Below are 18,745 nucleotides of genomic sequence, written 5' to 3'. Positions count from 1 at the left end.
CATGTTTAACATTCCTTAGGGTTAGGGATTTTAGTAATGCTACAATGATTTAGTAGCTTCTTGCATCAATATTGAGTTGCAAGGGATTATACATTGTAATCAAGTTGAATCACTAGATAATAAGATTGGACTTGTTGTTTGGTGGACATAGCCTACGGATTGGGTGAACCATGTTAAATATTTGTGTCTTCTGTTTGATTTATGTGTGCTTTATTCCTTTGTGTTATTGGTTATAGTTGCACATAATTATTATTTTTGTCTCTCTAATCCTAACACTTTCTTCCTATTTTCATCTTGACTATTAGATCTACATTGCTTTCATTTAATATCAGGTTTACATGGCATTATCATCCCTATCATAAGGAATCACAAAATCCTCACATTGTGTGAATCACAAATTCACACCCTTACTCTTTTGGTTGTGTTAATCATATTCACTTTGTTGGGAGTTTTGTATTCCGATATATAAAGGAAGAAAGTAGCACCAAAATTTGAGCCTTTAACTTATTTTAATAAAACCTCGAGTCGAGTGTATGTATTTAAGTGTGGGGACTCAATTATATTTAAGTAGAGAAAACTTTCTTCTTCAAGTTTCTCTTAATAGGGATAAGGTTCAGATGTAGCCAACTATCTAGATCATTGATATTTACTCTTTTTGAAGATGGATAAGTTTTCCAAACTGTGATTACCACTCATTAACATCATTATGCACCTATATTGTCCTCTCATGGTGTTTCTTGGTAGTTTCCTCTAGATCATTTGATGTATCAATGTTCCTCAAACCAATATCAATGTATTAATAACAATTGTAGCTTGCAAATGAAATAGGGGAAAGCGAATAAAAGTTGCAACTTTGGCCCTCTTGGCTCCACACTTGTTACCAACTCTTGCTCTTCATTTTCTCAAAACAATAAAAAGTTATTCTATGCTTTGTCTAAGGCGGGGTAAGGGAAAGCAAATAAAAGTTGCAACTTTGGCCCTCCTAGCTCCACACACGTTACCAACTCTTACTCTTCATTTTCTCAAAACAATAAAAAGTTATTCTATGCTTTGTCTAAGGGAGAGCTTGTTAAAGGTTGATGCTAAATAATCTTTTCCAATCCCTTTTCCAAATCAATAGTTTTAAGTATTGGTATAGATCATCTATGTCATACACTCTATTCTTGAGGCCAAATTAATATTATAGTCAATAATTTTATTAAGTAGTAGTTTTGCGATTATTTTGACTACAATCCCATGTCTCTGATCATTACTCTTTTCAAACTTTGGCATTATTCTTTTTAGAATAGTTTGAAAAGACTATGGTGTGAATTTGAAATATTTTAGAGAGATTCAAAATTTAATTATGTATGTTCTTTTTTTAATGTTTTGAATGGTATTGCATGATTCATCTTATTCACCTTCAATATAGTGAGCTATAGAATAGAAACTAAAAATAGGTGAATTCAATCCATAATTCATTTTTCTCTCTCTCTTTTCTAGCTCATTGTCCATATGATTAAAAAATTGATACATAAAACATACACAGTTAAAATTAAGTAGCACATAAACTATAGAACCTATTATATATTTTTTTGGGATAGGAAATTAGTCAAAGACTAGATTACTCATTATTCATTTATCATTATTGTTAAGATTAATTATTATTATTATTACATGTTAATCTCGAGTAGATTCGAACCCAAGACCTCCTCGATGAGAGGCTCATATTTTATTGATATGTTGTAGGCTCTTGCCTAATAGAACCTATTATCTTTGATGCTATACTAAAAATATTAAAAATTCAAATCAATGTATTTTTCTTCCACCAAACTCATGTTAAAATTTCTCTCAATATGGGTTTACATGTTCATAGTTGGAACCATTGTAGCTCAAGTAAACACATTGTTTATAAAGAAATGAAATACACTCAAGAGGAGCATGGGCCCTCACTTTGAAAATACCCTCTAGCTCCCTAGTAGAGTTTGTGACCATGTAAATGTTGGTGTCCATTGTAATCTACAATAGCTTCCTTGTCAATATCTATAAAACATTTACTAGAAAACCCATTAATCATGTGTATTGTTCTTTGTTTAATTATGTGTATTGTTCTTTGTTGGAACGTTACTCTTGGTAATATTTCTGAATTAATAATAACACTTTTTTACAATCTATCATTTGATTTACTTATAAGTATCTTATTTAAATTATGGTTTAGTTTTTTAATCAAAGAGAAATATTCATTCAAATATCTATCTATAGTTTAGATTAAACCTCAACCTTCTTACCATTCTACTTCTTTCCCCAGCTAGTTAATTTGAGATGTTGTTTAAAAAATAATGCTTAATTTAATCTACACATCTAGGAATAAATAAATATTTTTGAAATCCAAGTATTGATAAACCTGAAACTTCTAAGTGTACTGAGACATTTGTTAGACTAAAGAACTATCATGCAGTTGAAAATTTTGCTTTATGCAAAAAATCATCCATTCACATTTCAACACAAAAAGTATGAAACTTGTATTTTTATTTTATTTTATTGAGACACATTTTGTAATTGCAGCTAGGATTTCACGTTTCTCCTATATCATCTTAGATGTGATCAATAACAAATAATATACATCTCACTTCACATGACTCAAAACAAACTAAACACATCAAACACCTATAGGGTAGATGGTCACGATGAGCCTAAATCTCCTATATGAAAACAATTGAGCCCTAATGATAAAAATTGAGCCTCTCATCACTCTCTTACATGTATACTATTGTAGGACCATTATTTGCAATGGTTAATAATGAGGTTAGTTAACAAATTAGTGAATTAGCTACCTCAGTGGTTGAACACAAAGATAGCATAGGCATTTCTACGTCCAAATTCTTGAATATTTTACAGACTAATAGCATAATAAAAATTGTTATTGCATGTTATACTTTGTACCTATATATATTTTTATCTTGAATCTCTTGTAGGTTGTTTTCATCTAAAAAAATCCATCAAGAAGACACAAAATAGAAGAGAAAATTCCTCATCTAATATGTGAAATGAAAAAGTGTCCACCTTTAACTTTTTTCAATCCATAAAAACTCTAGCTTATACACCAAGTTGAGGAGATTGAAATGCGTGGACCTATACAAACTAGGACAATGTGGATGATTGAGAGGCACTTAAAATTTTTGAAGGCTTTGGTTCGACAAAGAGTACATCTTGAGGGTTCCATGGTGGAGAGATATATGATACACCTGACTATGGTGTATGTTACTGAATATCTTTCTAAGTTTGCAACAAAGATCCATATAGATTGCATTTGGGATCCAAACCCCATTAACAAATTTGAAGAGGAGTACTTAATGGGAAAATGTATACCGAGGAAAGTGAAAGGTAAATATAAGATGTTACTGTAGTTAATTAATTCTTAATATTCAAAATAAATCAGTTCTAAGTCATCTATTTATTTTGTGTACAGCTTGTCAAGAGTGGGATGCATTGCATTTGTACATTGTAAATAATCTCAATTAGATGATGGTATGGATTGAACAATGTTGACAATCTGCTTGCATAGTAACATGGGAAGGTATGTCTTCATTAATTAAAGAAGCTTATCATAATGAAGATTCCAATGTTATGCAAAGGGAAATTGATTTAATATATGGCTTAAGAGATCATGAGGTACGTATAAATTTATTAATTGCTTGTATGTTTATCAAGTCATGATGCAATAATTTTTACATGTTTGACATATTATTATAGGTCAAACACCACAAGGCTATGTGTTGTAATGGTTATAAATTTTGTGTCAAAAAGTTGGATGACACGAAGAAAACTTGTGATTTTGAGATAACTGCAGTCTTCGAGGTGACTAATATTTCTTCTATAAATGATATACATTCTCAAGAGTCTCAAAATTGATACAGTGGAATTTTGGATGATATTCTTGAGTGTGACTTCAATTCCCTCAAAATGGTTCTCTTTGTTGTCAAATGATATAGGCTACAACTCAATAAAAATGATCCTGATAGAATTGTTATTAAACATGATAATGAAATTATAATGGTTAATACAAGGTCATTTGAACTAGTTAGGGATGAGCCCTATATTCTTCCAAGCCAATGTAAGTAGGCAATTTACTCAAAGTTTACACATAAGCTGGGTTGGTCATTTGTTGTTAGACATGATCCAAGAGAAACAATAATAAAGTATAATGTGATAGAAGAAGAAGATACTAAAGAAGTAGAAGATGATGTAGATGATGATCATGATCAACAATTTATCAATGATGATCTTGATGGAGATGTTCATGAATAAGATGATGTTGCTATTGGTACTGATGATGGTGATGGTGGTGGTGGTGGTGGTGGTGATGACGCTAATGACAATGATGATGGCAATGATGATCATGATGATGAGTTGGATGAAGAATAAGATAAATGACGTGAATAAATTGTAGAGGTATGTGATCAATCCTTAATCTATTTAATATTATGTCTTGATAAAAAATATTAGAAGGAAACTCAATTAACACTATGCTAATGTTAATAAATGTTATTGAATGTTATGTATTAATGAATGAATGTAATATTTTATCAATGATGAAAGAATTAATGCATGTTAGATGTTAGCTTTGGATATTTTGAGATTACTTTATGGATGCTTGTATATTTTTTTTCATGGGATAATGAATGAATGTTATATATTTTTAATGGATGAATGTTGGATGTTAATGACAATATAGAGTTATGTTGGAGGGAGGGAGTTGACCTTCTACCTTCATGTGGTTAGCCCTTTTAAGTAGAGCATAGTAAACTATTCTCAAAACAAAGTTAAGTTCAATAATATACTAGATCCAACCATTCTCGTTCTTATACCTATGAAAGGTCAAGTACCCCTAGGATCTACTATTGTATACAAGTCAATCACCTTCTCAAACTTGCACCTCATCTAGATGAAACTCTCTCATCCCTACTCACTAATGTTGAGACATGTTTGAAATAAACCTCCAATAGACTCTCCAACAGTCTCAAGATCCTTAAAAGGATCATTCCACATCGCAACTCTACCTTACTCCATCTTTACATTGTACCCACCCTCTGCCAACATTATGTTAGCATCATCTTGCCTTCAAGATCATTTGCCAACTTCCGTTCCAATATTTCTCCTCATCACGAATCATATCAACTCTAATTGCATCTTCAAGCTGGATCACATTCTTCAACTTGATTGATTGCATATCCTTCATGATGGACATATATTCCATTTGACAACACCCACTCAATCAACAACCATCCTTACCACAAGAAAGGCTCCACTCTACTTATAGATACTGACATCTTTCATGTCCCTTAAGGGAATAATCATGCCTTATCATAAACTTAAAGACTCTCTCAAATATTGAGTCTTGACTGTAGTCTTGAATAAACCCAACACCATGTACTTAACAATAAATCCTCACAACATAGCAACCCACTCTAGATTATTATTTTTTTAAAATCTTACTAAGAATCCCAAGACCAAGTACATCACCCTTCCATGTCTCCTTACTCGAGACAACACAAGGCTTTATGACCATAACCCAACCCTTATCTCTCCTATCATTTACTAGGACAAATTGGTAATTAATAACAGTTACCAATAACTTTAGTTTGATAGTCCCTTTGTTAATCTCAGATTGGTTTTAACATAAGCATTCATCAACTTTTACACATATTATTATAACTTGGAAAAAATAAAAAGCCAGTAACCAAGATTACTTTCTTTGGTCATATGGATGGATATTTGATTTGGTCACTAAAAACTACGCTATGTTTTTATGGTGGGTAGTATATGTCAAGATATAAAGTTGACTTGTTAGAAAAATGTTATTTCTCAAAGCAAAAGCTTTTTGGAAGGTGGATTGAAAATAAAAATAGGAATCCAATGACAAGACATTGTTGGTCTTAATGCAACATGTCCTCAAAATTATCTTGGAACTCTTGAAATTGAGGTAAGATTTTGTAAACTATATATAAATTTGAGTTCATATTTGTTGGTCCCAATTAATATTGAGAGGGGTTGGGGAAGGGGTGCATGAGTTAGTACCTTCTTGAAAACTAATTATTTTTCCAACTATTTTAACTATGCTTAACATAAACCACTTGACAACTAAAACTAAGGCAAATACAATAAGATAAAAGTAATTTCACACATAGAAGCGTGCATCAATTTTACAAAGATATTATTATACATGGAAACCATTGGTTAGAGGGTGAAAAACATACTGGGGATAATATACCCACTAGCCCTTATAATGCATGTAAAGGGTTGCCCTATTAGGAGCTACAAGTATTTCTTTTGGAAATGCATCATGTTAGGAATGCCTATAACCTGTCAAGGTTACAAAAGCTTGTGAAAGCTACTTTGTTATGATTCACTTACTATATTCTTGTTCTCTTGTGCTACATGACTCTATAGTTTAGTTATAAACAAACATTTAAAAATAAAAATAAAAATAATAGACGATTAAATTTTAGACTTTCAGATGTAAATATAATAACATTTACATGGAGAAAAAATGAAATAATATTTGATTCCCACTTGGAAAAAATTAAAAGCGAGTGACCAAGATTACTTTGTTTGGTCATATGGATGGATATTTGATTTGGTCACTAAAAACTACACTATGTTTTTATGGTGGGTAGTATATGTCAAGATACAAAGTTGACTTGTTAGAAAAATGTTATTTCTCAAAGCGAAAGCTTTTTGTAAGGTGGATTGAAAATAAAAATAGGAATCCAATGACAATACATTGTTGGTCTTAATGCAACTTGTCCTCAAAATTATCTTGGAACTCTTGAAATTGAGGTAAGATTTTGTAAACTATATATAAATTTTAGTTCATAATTGTTGGTCCCAATTGATATTGAGATGGGCAGGCGGAGGGGTGCATGAATTAGTATCTTCTTGAAAACCAATTATTTTTCTAACTGCTTTAACTATGCTTAACAACTAAAACTAAGACAAATACAGTAAGATAAAAGTAAGTTCACACATAGAAGCATTCATCAAGTTTACAAAGATATTATTATATGTGGAAACCATTGGTTAGAGGGTGACAAACATAGTGGGGATAATATACCCACTAGCCCTTATAATGCATGTAAAGGGTTGCCCTATTAGGAGCTACAATTGTTTCTTCTAGAAATGCATCATGTTAGGAATGCATATAACCTGTCAAGGTTATAAAAGCCTGTGAAAGCTACCTTGTTAGAGCATTTACAAATATCCTTTTGAGAGACACCTTGTTAGAGGTTTGGGGGAGGAAATGTGAATCGAGGATACAAGACCTAAGTTCATCACATAGCCTACTCACATATGCAAGTATATGATATAGAAGGAGAGAAAAGGAAAAGAATCCTTTCAATCCAAATTCTAGAGAACCAAGTCTAGGGAGATTAGTGCTAACCAAATTAATAAGGAGCACTAATATAAACTAGATCTAGGAAGAATAGAGGAAATATATCCAATTCCTTAAAAACCCTCGATCTATGTGTGTGTAATGAAAGCTAGATATATATAGATGTGCTAAAAAGATAAAGGGGAAAAGGAGCAAATCTTTGATATCTATTTGTACTTGTTGTTCTTGATCAAAATGAGTGGAAATTGTTAGATCTAAACATGAAACTATGCAACAAACGAAATCCAGAAATCTTTTGGAAAACTGTCAGGGGTGAACTAGATCTTTAGGGGCGAGATGGATCATCAGGGGTAAAATGTGCCCCTAATGAAAGGTGTGTGACACTGATCCTAACTTCAAATTTTTGAAGAAAGTTAAAAAGGGTACCCCAAATTTGTAAATTGTTTATTGATTCGATATCCATAACCTGCAATAAAAAAGAGATTTTTCTTGTCGATAGGAGGTCCACCTCGGTCAAACCCCAGTTTAGGAATTAACCTTGAGATGTAATAATTGAAATAGCATAAAGTAAATTTAGGAACTCACCTTATAGAATTCAGATCTCTCGAATCAAATGCAATGTGCTTACTTCACCAATGGATTTGGATTGAGAAGATGAAGATGAATGGATGTAGAAGATGCAACAAAGGATATTGAATGGATTGAAGAAGATATTGAAGATAAACTCCTTCAATTTCTTGAATGCATAAATCCTTGATTTGCAATGGAGAAATGCTAGAATGAATGCTTGAAGACTTTAAGGCTTGAATCTTGGATTCTTGAGAGCTCAAGCTTGTGGATGCTTGAGCACTTGAAAGTAAGATGTGATTCTTAGATATGGAAAATGGAGTAAATGGAAGGGTTTATATAGAGCTTAGAATTAACTAACTCTCACAAGATGACTGACCCAGAAGTTAACACCTGAACATCCCAGAACACGGGACCCAAAGAGGGGAGTCAAAATTGGGCTTCATCAGGGGTGCACTACGCCCCTAATGATCAAGTTCACAAACCCCTGGGGCTATCTCGAGGCTCCAAAACAAGTTTCAAGATCGAAAAATTAGGTCTACATTCTAAGGAAATCTCATTTTGTTGCAAGGAGTAGATTCCAAGTGGATAGATGGATGAAAAGGAGGGACCTTAGGGAAATAGATCCTACCTTGAGCTTAACACCATGAAGATAGGAGTTTTAAAGAGGATCTACTAGGTTTTACCCTAATTCTACCTAGGATAAAGGACATAAAAGGAAAGAAGAGATGAAAGAGAGGAGGAGATTGATGGTATCACATTAAATAGGTGCTAAACCTTCATTAAATTAGAGTGCTTCCAATTTAAGATGTTAAAAGTGGATTTCACAATAAGCTTAATAATGTAGATTGCACTGTCAAGGGCTACAAATAGATGTAATGGTAAGAATTCATGCTATAGTATTTAGACCTTAGATGTGGCACTAGTTTTCCATGTAGATCTTTCCTTTGTATCTTTGAAGATGCACTGATCTTCTCATTTGTTTGGTGATTTCTCTCATTTCTCCTCTTCCCTTGGTTACCTGTGACAACTTCTAGTTGTAATCTCTTTCCTCACAACTTGTTTTTGTTAGATTGTGGTGACTAATCAGGAAAGTACTGTACATACTTCATAAATTCTAAAAAATAATTATGGGCCCTATTTTATTGGGATTTTGGGCCAACATGTAATTATTAATTATAACCCTAAAGCAGTAAAAATACTTGTATAAAAAGAGCTTAGTGTTACGGATTATTATATAGTTGTGATGTGAAATTGGTTCTTGCAGTGGTATTGAGTTGTAAGGGATTACAAATTGTAATAAGGTTGTAATTACTGGATCGTATTAATATTGGACTTGTTGTTTCCTGGACATAGCCCAGGGATTGGGTGAACCACGTTAAATCTTGGCATCTTGTGTTATTTTCTGTGTGATCATACGTACTTCATAAATTCTTTGGGGCTTGGGGCATCATCTCGAAAAAAAATTGGGCCCTATTTTATCGAGATTTTGGGCCGACTTGTAATTATTAATTATAATCCTAAAGCGGTAAAAATACTTGTATAAAAAGAGCTTAGGGTTGGGGATTATTATATAGTTGTGATGCAAAATTGGTTCTTGCGGTGGTATTGAGCTATAAGGGATTACAAATTGTAATTAGGTTGTAATTACTGGATCATATTAATATCGGACTTGTTGTTTGGTGGATGTAACCTAGGGATTGGGTGAACCACATTAAATCTTGATGTCTTGTGTTCTTTTCTATGTGATCTATTATTTTCTGATATTGGTTATATTTGCATGTAATTATTATTTTTCTGTCTATGGTTTAATCCTAACAGTTTTCTTGTGGGTCTCTTCTCTATAAGCTCTTTTAGATAGTTTCTCCCTCTTCATTCTTTTCTTTTTGACAACCAATTTCTTCAACTACTAAACATTTTTCTTTTGAATTACTAATATTCATTATTTATTGTTAGGGAAGAGTTATCCATAACTAAATATCCTACTCATTTTTTAATTCAAAATTTGAATTCCACTACCTGGTATGTTCACAAGGAATCTGCGACCCCTACACTTAGTGTCTAGACTAGTAGCCCTACAAGTCTATTTATGAACCAATAGTAGCCTTTATCCTTGATTGTGTGTAATTTTGTTCCATGCTTCTACCACATTCCTTCTTCCCATTACTCGCCCATCACATCCATGGTGATTCACTTTGTCAATGACCTAGATCAACCAACTTTCATATTCATCTGCCTATGTTAGCATGGTGCACATATGTGCGTACTAGTTTTCCCTTCTATCGATAATCCCATTTCCTTTCTAATCTCCTCCTTTCTATATTATCCCCCTTTGTATGTTATCCCCTTTTCTACTATTCTCCCTCTTTCCTTTTTTGTTCTCCCCATTTTTCCTTACTATTTTCCCTCTTTTTGTCATCAATGACAAAGGGTTCTACAAGTTGTCAAACATATCTTTGTATTGACCTTGTGTTGTTGCAAAATGTGTATCCCGTGATGTCTTCAAGTTTGTGAGAGCAATAATCTCACTCTTTATGTTAGTCAAGAGTGCTTCAAGTTCACTCACTATGGTGCCCAGTGCCCTAGCTCCTAGTGCATCTGCATCTTCAATATGTGCACATATGATGTTTGTCATCAGGGATAACATGCACTGAACTTCCATCATTCTAATTGTTCTTTTCTCTTATTCTCTTCTAATCCAATGAATTAAATGTAGTGTCCCTTGAGTTTTGGATAGATAGTAAACTACATGATCAATGTCTACATTGTAATTATCTTGTAGTGTGTGTAGATCCAATTGAGCTTATTGTAAAGTTTAATCTAGGTCTAGTGAGAGTGCACTCAAATCTGATGTTCTATTTATTATCAGTGTTGAGGCTTGTAGAACTTCAATCATTTTGTCCTTATCCTTTTTTATAGTGGCCTTCTCTTGATCTACTAGTTTTTTTAGTTTATTCTTTTAGCTTTCATCTTCTTCTAATGCTTCCTTTATTAACTTTGATATTATCAACTAAAGTAGCAAGTTGGTTGATGAGATCTGTATGAGGATCACATGTTGCATTTGAAGGTAATTCAACAATAGTATTTATGGTTATTACCAGTGTGTTTTATCTTTGTTGTTTCTTGAGTTCTCCTTGCATTTTCAATTTCTGCATGTATTCATTGATTTCATCCAGATCCATGTCCTTGATTACAGACTTCTTGTCAATAATAATAGTGTCTAGTTTTTCCTTTTCTTTTGCTAGTCCAACATCATTCTCAAATAATCCTCCTTCATCTTTTGAGCTTGAGGATGAGGATGACAAAGATGCCATCATGTATCTCATTAGCCTTCTCTTCTTTTTGGTATATTTACTACTTTTTGTTCGAGACATGCTAGGTGCTCTCTTTCGGCATGTTGTCACATGTTGTACTCTTAGGTGCTCTTGATCTTGAGGATGTAGGTCCTACTATAGTACCTCCTCCTTCTTGTTGCACTTCCTCATCCCGCCTTGGTTCCTTTTCCTATTATGTTTCTTCTTCTTCTTCTTGCTCTGGTTTTGGAGATTTTTCCTTCAAGAGCTCCTCATCTATTATCTGGAAGATTTTTGGTGGCTTATCATTTTCACTCTTGTCCTTTTCTGGTGATGAATCAATGGTGATGGTGTCTTCTTTGATTGTCTCACCAATATGTTATTAAGTCATACCTTTGGGTGTCTTGACTTGCTCCTCTGTGATATGTTCATCAACTTGTGTGATTGGTGGGGAAAACACCAGTTATTCATATTTTCTAGCTTTAGTTGCAAGTGTTTCTTCGCTTGTCGACTTGGGTGTAGTTGACTCCTGTTGAGCCACACTTGTCTTCTCTTACTTCTCTTCCTATTGGGCTTCTTCCTCCCTTTGAGGAATATGAGTTTCCTATCTCCTTTCTTTAGCTTCTCTATCTTTCTCAACTCTTGTGCCTTCCTTTGCCTCTACTTTCTTAGGTTTGGTTGCCTCTTTGACCTTGGAACTAGATGGTTCCTCGGTGCCTCTTGAGTTGATTTCCCTTCACATAGTTATATATTTCTAGAGTCATTTCTTTTAGATGTTGTGTTATGCTTTCTCATGCCTGGTTGGTTTGACTACTTAAGATGCCTATGATACCCCTTGTGTTGTTGAACTCTATATACTTCTATGATGAATATATTTTGAGACCTAGACAAGTTTGGCATTATTTTTATTAGAGAATCTTGCACCATTTTGTCATAGTATCTTACTCCTGGACTCCATTTCTCATTCAATATTTTTCTTAGTTCCTTGGGTATCAACAATCCAATATTATATAATTTTATTTCTATTCCTCTAATGCTATCTCATAACATTTATAGCCTTTAGCTTATTTTCTTTAAAAAACTTTGAAAATATATTCTGTAATATAGAATAATAATGTCTTTTAACAACAGTGTTTACTATTTCTCCAATAGGGACAAGTTTAGATTTCTTCGTATCTTTCTTTGGTTCCCTTGATGCTTCTACTTCAACCTCCTTGGTTGCTTCAGTAATCACAGGTTCTCTAGCTACGTCATCTTTTGATTCACTCTCTTCTGCCTCTGGTTGATCCTTTAGAGATTCTTCTTCGTCTTGGGTTTGAGCCATTTTTTGGGGACTCAAAGCTAATTCTTCCTCAATCTCTTCTATGCTCATCATCTTGAATGGTTTTGTCTTGAAAGATTTGGATTTCTGACTCCTGGTTACTCTTTATGGAGATGGTTGTTGAGGTTTCTTCTTCTCCACGAGAAGCTTGTTTCTTATCTCTACACAAGTGTTAAACCTTGATAGGATATAACTTTCCTCTAATGCTACTAATTGTTTTACATAGGTTCATGCCTCTTTATCCTTCACTTCATAACATAATGATGTCAACCATTGAGTTCTTGGTTGAGCTTGATGCACAATGCATTTGTTTGCGCTTGCCAAGAAACAAACTTGGTCTTTGAAGTTCTCCACCAAGCTTGCATGTATCCTTTCTCTTTGAGTCATCTCCATCTAGAAACCCTTGAAGTATTCCCATAGCATGACATTCCCTTTTCCTTCCAATTTCCTATAGAGTTCACATATTTGTGCCATGACTGTTTGGTCTCCACTCAACTAGATGTGTGGGGATCTAGGAAATTCTCCTCTTAGATAGAAAAACATGCACACTAGTATAGATCCAAATTTCAGGGTTTGATCCTTATGATCGTTCACTATCTTTCCTAGGTTCTCCATTATCTACCTATGTAGATATCCACATAGATCAATTTTTGACATGTTGTGGATGGCTTGAACTTCTCCGCATTTAATATTGCTAGGGATATATTTTTTCCTAAAGGTGTGGCACATCTTGTACCGCAACACCATGACCACAAACCATAACTTAGGTATTAGGATCTCATTCACTGTGCAACCCATCCCATTTTGGCTCTGCATTCCTCTAGTCAATGAAGCCTCTTGCCTTGCTAATATGGTATTCATTGATAGATCAATTCCATATATATTGAAACCAATTATCATTTCAATTAGGGTTTTTGTGATCCTATATGGTTTGTCCAACCACACGTACTACTCATGGACTCTTCTTAAACCAAATCTTACCCATTCTTCATGAAAGAAATTAGACATGTCCACTACTCTACTGAGTGTAGAACTCTCTAGATCTTTGTTCTCATCCTTATGAGAAAAATGTGTTAGAGTAATTAGATATTTCCTAATTAACTCTAGTTGCTTAAGCTAAACTTTAGGCTTCTAATAATTAATTATTTTGATGCAACCTAGGCTAGACCTTTTTAGGGTTTTGATCTCCTTTATAAGGACAATCTCTCTTTGTAAATTTCATTCATTCAATTTTGATTATAACAATCTCTTTTTTGGCTCATAAAGAATGTCTCATCTATGGATCTGGAAATTTCTGCCTCCATAGCTTTTTGCTTCTCTCTTCTGTAATAGGTGTTTGCATGTAGGTTATTCTTGGGAGATGTGGGCTTGACCATTCATCAACTTCAACATGGTATTAGAGCTCCAGATCTTCATGCCCCTGTTTTGTTCTTGAGGGTTTTTGCATCGGTTTTTAGATCTAAGCTTTCAGAGGATTTTTTATTGGATTTGGGGGGTGACTAATTTTCAAGGCACTTTGAGCAAAAATGGACATCACCATTGAGCTTAGAGCATTCGAAAACCCCCATTTCCATATTAAATATGTCCCATTTGGATGCTGTTGAAATCAGAGGCAAATTTTTTTGCACTTAAGGCATATTGACTTGGGCATGATTTATGAGGTGACTATTTATTAATATATCAATATATCAATATATATATATATATATATATATATATATATATATATATATATATATATATATATATATATATATATATATATATATATATTCAAAATATATTTTTGATTAAAATATTGCTTTATTTGAAAAGGGAATTGGCTTTTTAAATTTAGTAGTGCTAAGGCCTTTGGTGAAAACATGCATGCCTTTCAATTTTATTTTTTTGAAAAGTGCATGTCCTTTGGACAACACACACATGCCTTTCTAGGTAGTGCATATCCTTGCTAGTACAATTTTGGGTGGCGTAGGTAATACTCCACCTCAGGCTCAATGCTCCTGATACTTGCACCCTCCAAAGTCAAATGCTTGGTTTGTTTATGCTTTGGAGATTTGATTCACACCTTGATTCTCTAACACATGGTGCTTTGGAGATTGAGTGGTCTTTTGGGGCTCCATTTCCCATGGTGTCTTCTTGTTTTGGTAGATTGGGATTCTATTTGGCGGCATTTTTGAAGACTACCTATTTGGATGTTAATTGCATAATGGTTATGGGCCATTCCTCGGTCTTCCCATCATACCCTCTGTGCCAGCAGCCATGTGAGCCAGTCACATGTTTATTCAATTCCTTGGTTTGTCCGCCAGCTATGGCTTTTTCATACCCTTGCTATGGATTTTTTACTTTCAAATGGGCTCACCTCTATCAGTGTATCCTTTTGGCTCGAAATTTGATTGGAAGAGGAGAGAATATTAAGGTGTGGAATCTTCTGTGTGACCTCCTTCAAAGCAATTTTTTGGTGTTTTTGTCCTTCTCTATGGTAGAATTGATTGGTTGCAATGGTGATTTTTGGTCCTTTTCACACCAATGGTACGAATTATTGAAGAAGACTACACTTTTCCTGGTTAAAACCCTTCATCATTGCCTTCAATCATTCTTGTCTCTATGAGAAGTCAATGCCAACAAAGACATATTAGCCCATGATTTGCGCTTACTTAGGTTTTTTAATCTTGTACTTTTGGAGGGGGCGCTATGTGGTGTTGGCTCCACTATGTCCATCTTTTCTGAAGAGACAATCAAGTGCCAAGTGGCTTCTTTTTTGCCACATTTTTTGTTTGGTGGTTTGGTTTATTCCCTTTGATCCATGGTTTTTTCATTACTTGGTAGTTTTTCTTGCTTCGAAGGTGGTTTGGTGGTATTTACTCCTACTAGTAGTCTGAATCTTGGGTAGTTTCACTTTTCTTGAATGGTAGTTTGTGGAATCTTGTTTCCTATGATGTTTTTTGGAAACTTCAAAACTTTTTCCCATATGCTCTCTTGGCCACCAATTTTTTAATCTAGCATCGACCCTTGGTTTTCTAGTGGTTGGATTTTTTTTCCAATAGGGGTCATTTTCCAGGTATTTTTTTGCCTCGATGACCATTTTCTTGTCAAATTTGGGCTCGTCACTTGCTGACATCAGTGCCACATCAACATATCCTATCACCTCTTCAGGCTCTATTTGGACCTACCTTCACATTTTTGCTCATATCTTAGGCATATGGACTCCGTTTTCTGAAAATGAGATATCACTGGAAAGATGGTTCCGAGCACGTCATAGTGGTATAAGTTATTTTTAGTTTTGATTTTTTTATGGCTTTTTCTACTATTAAACTTAGGAGTTCCTTTTCGCACTCTTGGAGAGATATCTTGAGCATCTGATCTCTGATTGGAAATTCTTTATATCGTTGGAAATGTCTTTTCAAGCTCTTTCAAGTGATGCTAGTTATTTTTTCCAAATTTTGTTCTAGGCACATTTTATTTAGTCTTTTGTATTTTTATATTTTGGTGGATATCTTGGTTGTTTCAGGTCCGTGGATTGATTTCTTTGCTTCAGATGATTTGTCATGACTTGTACTATCTATTGTACTAGTCTTATGTCTCTTCTAGTCTATTTAGACATCATTTGTATGCATTCTTGCAAATGCACTGAGATAAAGTGTCATATTGCATCTATATTTGCATTTTAGTTATTTGCCTTGTTTTACCTTTCGATTCGAGTAGTGTCATTTGAGGACACTTGTACAGATTATTGTATTATTGGGATTCATTATGTATTGTGCCTTATTGTACATGCACTACTCATGATTAAAGTTCCATGCGGGGTTGATGTGTTGCCTTCATTTGCCATCTTCCTTTGTCCAGTGAGCTTCCCTTCTAAGACATTAGCCTCATGGCGTGTCTAATATTGATTACCTCAGTACACACATATGTACTCTTTTGTGCATCTTGATCATGGTTCCTTAACATGCAGTTCTTTTGGCCCAATTTTCCAATTTCTTGTCACCTCACCCTTATTTGCATTGGGAGGGTTCTTCTATTCTTTCTCATGCTTCCTTGGTTCAATTGATCAACCCTTCAGTCTTTGGTGTTTCATGCCATCTGTATCTTTGAATTTAGTTGTTTGCCTTTGTGTGCCTCTTGATTTGATGCAGATTACAGTCTTCTCTACCTGGTCTAATTCTATTTTAGTGGAGATTTTTTAGATCAACAGTTACTTTTGACAAAGCTTTGCAGCTTCTACATGCTTCAATGGTGTTCTTCATGGTTATCTTTTGTTCCTATCTTCTGAAACATTCCCTAGTTTTGAGGTTTCTTCAATCCTTCACTAGTTCTTTTCAGCATTATTTCCATCTCTTTTTGGGTAGGGTTCTTCCCATGTGCTTTTCTCTATTTCTTTTCTTTTAAGAGATTTGGTTGTGCTTGGATACCTCATCAGGCCTTGTTACCAGGACCCAATTCTACTTTTTGTAGTAGTTTTTAAGGTTTTTAGCTACTCCCTAAGTTTATCTTAAGGTGGGGGGGTGGTTAAAGTAATTAGATATTTCCTAATTAACTCTAGTTGCTTAAGCTAAACTTTAGGCATCTAATAATTAATTATTTTGATGCAACCTAGGTTAGACCTTTTTAGGGTTTTGATCTCCTTTATAAGGATGATCTCTCTTTGTAAATTTCATTCATTCAATTTTGATTATAGCAATCTCTTTTTTTGCTCATCAAGAATGTCTCATCTATGGATTTGGCAATTTTTGCCTTCATAGCTTTTTGCTTCTCTCTTTTGTAATAGGTGTTTGAATGCAGTTGATTCTTGGGATCTGTGGGGTTGATCATTCATCAACTTCAACAAAATGTGTTATACAACTTATGTATCTCTTTGTCACTTAGATCCTAGATTTCAACCTCCATATATGCACTTACATCCTTTGTGAGCAAAACATCATCATGAAGTGATGATAGTGTTGTTTCATCTTCCACTTCTTTGCCTTTCACTATTATGGCCTGGTAATCTAGATGGTTTCTTTGTTGGCTTCCAATCAAGTTGACCTTGTTGATTTCCCATGCTATTGTTCTTGCTTGATTTTAGAGTTAACTGTTGTGTAGGGTTATGAGAGATTCTTCTTGCTAATGGAAATCTTGCAAATTTACTTATGAGATCTTAGGATTTTGAAATATAAAGGAATAAGTGATTTAAATAATTCAAAGGATCAAATGATTCTCAACCCTCATATTTATGTCGAGAAATTGTAACACTAGGGTTACAACGGTTGACAAAGATTTTACCTACCACATGACATATGTCATTTACGCTCCTTATCTCTCTGTAATAGTTACTTTTTTTTTCTCTTTCATCAATAAATTTTGTTTCTTTTCCTTGACATTAACATCCTCTCTTTTCTTATCTTACCTTTACCAGTTTAGACTAGGGGACTAGTTTATGAATATTTCTTTTATCATCTAACCCCTCTAAGCTTTGTGAGCTTAGTTAGTTTTTGAGGTCTCACCACTGACCGATGAGTTTATGACCTCATATGGATTTTCTTTAGCCACTTCACTGTTCCTCATCCACTTGGTGGCAAAGTCCTTCTCCAACAGTTCTATGATCTTGTTGTTCTCTTTTTTTGACTGGGGATTTGTTGCCTTGTCTTCTACTACTTCTGCCATCTCTTGCAAGATGACCAATCTTGTGGCAGATGTAATGGATCATACTGGTACCCTTCCATGGTCCAAAATTGTTCCTTCGATTCATTCACAATTTGCACTAAGTTGGAGGATGACCTTTATTTCCACATGGTGCACATACCAGTATAGGAAACCTATCCCTTCTAGTGGTACTGATTGCCTTGGGATACCTTTGATTGTCTCTAGCTCTCATTCTGCAATCTTCTTCTCTATGTTCGTACTTGTTACAATAGTAGCAATGTCCATTTGTTATCTTCTCACTAACATGAGATATGCACTATTGTGCAGTATGGTCATAGAGATAGTAGTTGTTGCAGTACCCCTCATAGGTACATTGTTGAACATGCATACTCTACTTAAACCAACACACCCCATATGTGAGCCCTTTCTTATCATAATAGTGATAAGTAGGTTTAGTAGTACCCTTACCTTTTGGAGACATGCTTCCTAACCTATTGTTGTTTAGGTTCTTCTCTCTAGAGTTCTCCCCTTCCTTAGTCTTGTTGTCACCTTGGTAACAAGATCGATTGTGCT

This window comes from Cupressus sempervirens, chromosome 4 (assembly GCF_028749045.1).
Source record: "Cupressus sempervirens isolate cs-2001-9-10 chromosome 4, ASM2874904v1, whole genome shotgun sequence".
Lineage (NCBI taxonomy): Eukaryota > Viridiplantae > Streptophyta > Pinopsida > Cupressales > Cupressaceae > Cupressus > Cupressus sempervirens.
The sequence above is the reverse complement of the archived record's forward strand: the minus strand, read 5'-3'. Positions refer to the sequence as shown.